Source organism: Oncorhynchus gorbuscha, linkage group LG04 (assembly GCF_021184085.1).
Source record: "Oncorhynchus gorbuscha isolate QuinsamMale2020 ecotype Even-year linkage group LG04, OgorEven_v1.0, whole genome shotgun sequence".
Lineage (NCBI taxonomy): Eukaryota > Metazoa > Chordata > Actinopteri > Salmoniformes > Salmonidae > Oncorhynchus > Oncorhynchus gorbuscha.
In genome coordinates, this window is record NC_060176.1 from 44,310,496 (window position 1) to 44,318,635 (window position 8,140).

The window sequence follows — 8,140 nt, forward strand, 5'->3', positions numbered from 1 at the left end:
AAATAGCCCACCCATTTTCACCTACCTCATTCCCATACTGTTTTTATACTGTTTTTTATTTATTTACTTTTCTGCTCTTTTGCACACCAATATGTCTACCTGTACATGACCATCTGATCATTTATCACTCCAGTGTTAATCTGCAAAATTGTATTATTCGCCTACCTCCTCATGCCTTTTGCACACATTGTATATAGACTGCCCATTTTTTTCTACTGTGTTATTGACTTGTTAATTGTTTACTCCATGTGTAACTCTGTGTTGTCTGTTCACACTGCTATGCTTTATTTTGGCCAGGTCGCAGTTGCAAATGAGAACTTGTTCTCAACTAGCCTACCTGGTTAAATAAAGGTGAAATAAAAAAAATACAAATTTTTTGGTAGCATTGCCTTTAAATTGTTTAACTTGGGTCGAACTTTTCGGGTAGCCTTCCACGTACCCTTCCACTAGCTTCCCACAATAAGTTGGGTGAATTTTGACCCATTCCTCCTGACAGAGCTGGTGTAACTGAGTCAGGTTTGTAACCCTCCTTGCTCACACACACTTTTTCAGTTCTGCCCACAAATGTTCTATTTTCTTGAGGTCAGGGCTTTGTGATGGTCACTCCAATACCTTGACTTTGTTGTCCTTAAGCCATTTTGCCACAACTTTGGAAGTCATTGTCCATTTGGAAGACCCACTTGCGACTAAGCTTTAACTTCCTGACTGATTTCTTGAGATATTGCTTCAATATATCCCCATGATTTTCCTATCTCATGATGCCATCTATTTTGTGAAGTGCACCAGTCCCTCCTGCAGCAAAGCACCCCCACAACATGATGCTGCCACCCCCCGTGCTTCACGGTTGGGATGGTATTATTCGGCTTGCAAGCCTCCCCCTTTTTCCTCCTAACATAACAATGGTCATTATGGCCAAATAGTTCTGTTTTTGTTTCATCAGACCAGAGGACATTTCTCCAAAAAGTCCAATCTTTTTCCCATGTGCAGTTGCAAGCCGTAGTCTGATTTTTATGGCGGTTGTGGATCAGTGGCTTCTTCCTTGCTGAGCGGCCTTTCAGCATGTGTCGATATAGGACTTGTTTTACTGTGGATATAGATACTTTTGTGCCCATTTCCTCCAGCATCTTCACAAGCTCCTTTGCTGTTGCTCTGGGATTTATTTGCACTTTTCACACCAAAATACGTTCATCTCTAGGAGACAGAACGCGTCTCCTTCCTGAGCGGTATGACGGCTGCGTGGTCCCATGGTGTTTATACTTCCATACTATTGTTTGTACAGATGAGCGTGGTACCTTCAGGCATTTGGAAATTGCTCCCAAGGATGAACCAGACTTGTGGAGGTCTACAATTCTTATTTTTTTGGTCTTGGCTGATATCCTTTGATTTTCCCATGATGTCAAGCAAAGAGGCACTGAGTTTGTAGTACGGCCTTGAAATACAATCACAGGTAGACCTCCAATTGAATCAAATGATGTCAATTATCCTATCATAAGCTTTTAAAGCCATGACATAATTTTCTGGAATTTTCCAAGCTGTTTAAAGGCACAGTCAACTTAGTGTATGTAAAATTCTGACCCACTGGAATTGTGATACAGTGAATTATAAGTGAAATAATCTGTCTGTAAACAATTGTTGGAAAAATGACTTGTGTCATGCACAAGTAGATGTCCGAACCGACTTTCCAAAACTATAGTTTGTTAACAAGAAATTTGTGGAGTGGTTGAAAAATAGGTTTTTATGACTACAACCTAAGCATATGTAAACTGTATATATATAATTGAGTCGATAAGGCCTCCATACAAACATGGTCTCTTTTTTGCTTTCTTGAATAAGGCAGCTCCAAAATGCTGGTGTCTCAACATAGCTAATTTCTCTCTGTAGTGGTGGGGCAACCAGTGGAAAGTACGGAGCGTAGGGGTTGGTAATGTTCTCTAGTTGTGCCGTTATTGGCTCAGTGTTCTGTCACTCATGGGGACACTACGTCACTGCCAAACCTAAGGGTAGAGCAAAAAAATTCAAGCCCCTTAGAGCTACATTAGAAGTGCCCATCCAAGAAGGTTCAAGGTCATTGGCCACAGATAAAACAATGTCAAATCACATTATATCTACAGTAGCTGATTGGGCTGATCATCATATTTTCAAAATCTTAGCTAGCAGTCATCGTGAATCAAGTCGACAATCTACTTCCAAATCCTTTTTAATCCTGGTTATATGAAGAGAAATAAGGAAGAGAAATTATAGATAAAATGTATCGGTGCTCATCAGCCAATGGACATGAATATTACACAACAAGTTAGAAATCGCAAATTCAACAATGAGTGGTTTTGAAGGAATCAGTGACTAACTGCAAGCATTGCAAAGCAATCACTAGCCTGCTATTCAGTGGAGTGGGTGTGTGGTCCCAATTCTCGGTTTAAGGTTCTCTTTTCTTAGTTTAAAATTGTAAACATTCAACATTGGCCATGCTGTCAATCCAACATGATTCCTACCACGCTCAAAACAACAACTCCGTGTTACAATAATGAGTGAAGAGGTGTGGAGTCAGGCGCAGAGAGCAAAAGATGTGGGAAAAACAACACGCTTTAATGTCCCGGAAACATAACATGTACAAAAGTGAAAACACAAATGAACAGAAATATAAACGGACAGCGTGAAACCCAAATGCAAACAAAAATACACTCAACCAACAAAACAGACGAACAAGCCCGCACGAAACAGAAGCGGGCTAAACAGACTATATATAACCCTATCCTAACAACCAAACTAGAAACAGGTGCTACCAATTACACAAAACTAAATGAACACAGAACAACGGATCGGCGATAGCTAGTAGACCGGCGACGACGACCGCCGAGCGCCACCCGAACAAGAAGGGGAGTCACCTTCGGTAATATTCGTGACACTCCGAACTGGGAAATTTGACTTCAGTGAGTTCAAGACAACTGGGGAAAAAACAGCTCGGACAGGGAAAATACACTTTGAATGGTCATCTAACTAGGAATTGTAAGTAGGGAACTCGGGCCTCTTTCTAGAGCTACAATCTGAAGATCACTGACGTCATCATGATTCAACCTTCTTCTTTCCGAGTTGCCAGTTGTCTTGGAAGCAGCATAAATCCAGAGAATGCCAGACTTTGATGAAAGAGTTTGATGCCACGAAGGAGCGCGGCGGCACCACCTTCCTGTTCAAGTGGGCACAGCACAACAAGATGAGTCCAAAAATGTTTTGTGTGTTGCTGAAAAAATTATGTAATATGCCAGGGAGATATGTATACTGCAGCTAAAAAAGTAATACTAAGTATATGTTGTGTAGTAAGCTGTTAGTAGCCCATGCGTCTCACCCTAATAATTTGGTATATTTTCCCCTCTTCATTTCGCCTACTGTTCTGACTTGGTGGTGCACATGTAGTCTATAACCTGTTTTAGAGAAATGTAATCATCGAATATTGTAAGAGCTTTCATTGTCTGCTTTTATATGCCCTCTTTCTTTATCCTATGGTTCTGACTTGGTGTACAGGGAGAACACTGTAAGAAAGGAATGTTCTGAATTCTTTCGCTGTACATTTCAAAAGTGCTGAACAAATAGTTATATTGACTCCGTCCGTCTTATCTCGCTTATTAATGTCTTAATCGAAATCATGGATTGCCTCGTTTCCGCTCAACGTCCCCTTATGCCGTAGTTTGTACATCTCAATTGTCAGTAGAAACCCCATTTGTTTAAGCAAGTCAGCCATATCAGCTGTGTTTTTTTGAAGGCAGTAAATGAGGCTGAATGAACTGTTTCACTGCCAGACAAGACTCTGCTGACAGCCAGGTGTAGCAGTGGTAAGATGTTGGGACTGCTGTTGCGACTCTGCTATTGGGATAACTTTATGTAGGCCCTACCAGTTTGTGGGCACCGTTTTTCACTGTTATAGTGCAATTCATGTATTGTTTAGTGTTGTGTTGAGGTTTTACTGGCATGCATTCCCCAATAAAATTGCTCCACCAAGATTCACGTGCTAAAATCGCCACTATGCACTCTGCAAACAATGTGTCAACTCCAACAATGAGAACAGGAAGATTGGAACAATATTGAATGCGTAATTTTTTTAAACCTTAACCAAAGTAACACACATTGTAGATGAGAAATTCTAGGAATTCATGGTAAATGTTCTACTGGTGATATACGGGGAATTGATATACACTAACAATCAAACGCAAACAATTCACACAATGAAGTTATTAAACAATGTGCACAAATTGGCGGGAGAGGGTGCATTCTGGAGAGAGAGGTGCATTGTGCATTTGGGCGCATAGTCAATCCGACTTCTGCATTGGCTATGCAGCATTTACGGTGATATGGCCTCAGCAGAAGTCAGAGCAAGATTGGCCTCAGCAGAAGTCAGGACATTCATACATCTTGTGCTTCGAGGAGCAGTGCAAAGCTGTTGTCAAGGAAGTGAGTTTGTGTTTATACAGGATGTACCGCCCCCACTTACCATCAACCAATCATGTCAATGCGGTTTGTGGACTTCAGGAAACAGCAGAGGGAGCACCCCACTATCCACATCGATAGAACATTAGTGGAGAAGGTGGAAAATTCCTCGGCGTACACATCACGGACAAATTGAAATGGTCCACCCACACAGACAGCGAGGTGAAAAAGGCTCAACAGCGCGTTTGGCTTGTGACCAAAAACACACACAAAATTTTACAGATGCACAATCGAGAGCATCCTGTCGGGCTATAACACAGCCTGGTACGGCAACTGCTCCGCCCACAACTCTAAAGCTCTCCGGAGGGTAGTGAGGTCTGCACAACGCATCACCGGGGGCAAACTACCTGTCCTCCAGGACACCTACACCACCCGATGTCACAGGAAGGCCAAAAATATCATCAAGGACAACAACCACCCGAGCCACTGTTTGTTCACCCCACTATCATCTAGAAGGCGAGGTCAGTACAGCTGCATCAAAGCTGGGACTGAGAGACTGAAAAACAGCTTTTATCTCAAGGTCATCAGACTGTTAAACAGCCATTGCTAACATTGAGTGGCTGCTGCCGACATAGACTCAAATTTCTAGCCACTTAATCATTAAAAATTGGATGTAATAAATGTATCACTAGTCACTTTAAACAGTGCCATTGTACAATGCCATAATACAATGGCAACAGATCCCTAGCGGACCAACACAATATGATACTTGTTCCACAAGATGATGATTTAAAGAAAGAGGGCGAGAGAGGAAAGCAAGAGAGAAAAGCAACACTTGGACCCATTTGTAAACTACGCTTAGTTTAGCCCTAACACCTTGCCCCGAACTTCCGCTCTTATGGGTCAGAATTGTTATTATGTGTTATTGATTATTTACGTGTTGAATGTCTCCGTTGGGTATCTCTGATGGTCTGGTCTTTTGTTTTCAGGTGTAAGTCTCTGATTGTCCACAAGATGTCACAATGTCCCTTCTCTTAGCTGTCTGTTCCCTTGCACTCGTTCTGTGAGAGTGGGCTTCTGAGGAGGCTAATCAGCTGTGTCGATGCTCCCAGCGTGGGTAGGAGGGCTGTGTAGACAACTGGTGACTTGAAAAGAATAAACAGGTGCTCCTGCTTGAATTCACCTTCCTAGACACTGTAATCAACCGTAGCATTGATTGTTAAGAGGTTCCTTTGTCTTCCTCAACCTTGTGTTGCGTTTTGGGATCGTGACTAATCGTGGACCCTGGCTGCAGTGCGTGGTCCTCTAGTCTGATATGTAAATTCTTAACTCACATGTTTTCTACCCTAGGGTAGAAAGGGGCATTTCCGTCTTTATGACACTCTTTCTGGGTTCCCTGAGGCTTAGCTAGTTATGAGGTAAAGTCTCACAATATACTATGATCTTGTTAGACAACTAAAATCAGCCTCTTCCATCACAAAAATATTCTCTTTGATCTGGATATTTTCTACAGAACGCACAGGATGTCAATATCATACACACATTATGAAACTCTTCAAGTTATAATGTTTCCATTATAATGTCCTTATTTAACTTTTAATGACATCACAAAATCGACCTTCGTTTTCATATTCCAGCTATCATTGTTACCACCATTTTGGCTGATGAAATATAATGTCCCAAAGTCCATTTATTGCATGTTACAGTTCTGAGGTAGACATTCCAATCCCCAACATGAAAGGAAAAAGGATTGTGAAAAGAAATAGATGAAAATGGTGGTCAAATCAACTAGTTGCTAAAACAGTTGTTTAATACATCAATGGTTATGAGTTCTTATCCCACATGGGACAGATATCCCTTTCAAATCCTTTATTTACAATCTTCATCTTCATCCGCTATGTTCATCCCATGCCCACACACTTCTAATTCTGAAAAGTGAATTCATACCTGTGAGATGGGTCGCCCTGGTAGTAGTTGTAGGTTTTTATACAGTACCCAAGACCAATCTGTGAGTTCATTTGACCATTGGAGAAGGAGCTACTGCGTAAATACTGCGATTGGATTGAGCATCTAATCTTCACCTAGCTAATGTTAGCCACAACAAATTGGAATTTGCTACATATCATATGTTTTTCAAATTCGTAACATAGACGATACCAACATGTTTCAAGCAGACCACCATAGTCCCTGTACCCAAGAACACTAAGGTAGCCTGCCTAAATGACTACCGACCCATAGCACTCACGTCTGTAGACATGAAATGCTTAGAAAGGCTGGTCATGGCTCACATCAACACTTATATCCCAGAAACCCTAGACCCACTCCAATTTGCATACCACTCCAACAGATCCACAGATGATGCAATATCTACTGCACTCCACACTGCCCGTTCCCACCTGGACAAAAGGAACACCTATGTGAGAATGCTATTCATTGACTACAGCTCAGCGTTCAACAGCATAGTGCCCTCAAATCTCATCACTAAGCTAAGGACCCTGGCACTAAACACCTCCCTCTGCAACTGGATCCTAGGCTTCCTGACAGGCCACCCCCAGGTGGTCCTCAACACGGGGGCCCCTCAGGGGTGCGTGCTCAGTCCCGTCCTGTACATCACCAACAAACTAACATGGTCCAAGTACACTAAGACTGTCGTGAAGAGGGCACGACACAAACTATTCCCCCTCAGGAGACTGAAAAGATTTGGCAATGGTCCTCAGATCCTCAAAAGGTTTTACAGCTGCAACATCAAGAGCATCCTGACAAGTTACATCACTGCCTGGTATGGCAACTGCTCTGCCTCTGACCACAAGGCACTAACAGAGGGTAGTGCGTACGGCCCAGTACATCACCGGGGCCAAGCTTCCTGTCATCCAGCCATCCACCTCTACACCAGGCGGGGTCAGAGAAAGGCCCTAAAAATTGTAAAAGACTCCAGCCACCCTAGTCATAGACGGTTCTCTCTGCTACAGCACAGCAAGCGGTACCGGAGTGCCAAGTCTAGGTCCTAGATGCTTCTAAACAGCTTCTACCCCCAAGCCATATGAACAGCTAATCAAATGGCTAATCGGACTATTTGCAGCCCCCCATACGCTGCTGCTACACTCTGTTATTATCTATGCATAGTCACTTTAATAACCCTACCTGCATGTACATAATTAACTCAATCACCGCGACACCAGTGCCCCCACACATTGACACATTGACTCTGTACCGGTACCTCCTGTATATAGCCCCACTATTGTTATTTACTGTTATCTCTTACTTTTTCTTTTTTTTCTTAAAACTGCATTGTTGGTTAAGGGCTTGTAAGCATTTCACTGTAAGGTATACACCGATTGCATTCAGCGCATGTGACTAAAGTTTGATTTGGAACAGAAATGGCGCCCCACCAAATTGGACGTCTTCTGACTAGCTTGGAAAGAGAAAAGCTCTCATTGCTGCTCGATCAGCTTACTTTTCCAACCTGATTGTGGAAAATAAAAACGATCTAAAATATATTTACGATACTGTAGCAAAGCTAACTAAAAAGTAAAATTCCCAAAGTGATGCAGTGATGAATTAATGTACATCTTCGACGAAAAGATCATGATCATTAGAAAGCAAATTACGGACTATGCGTATTTCTCCAAAACTCAGTTGTCCAGAACTGCCAGGACCTCGGATCAATGGAGACACAATTTTTACCCCCTGTATCTTTTAATGGCATCAGACCAAGACTCTGCTT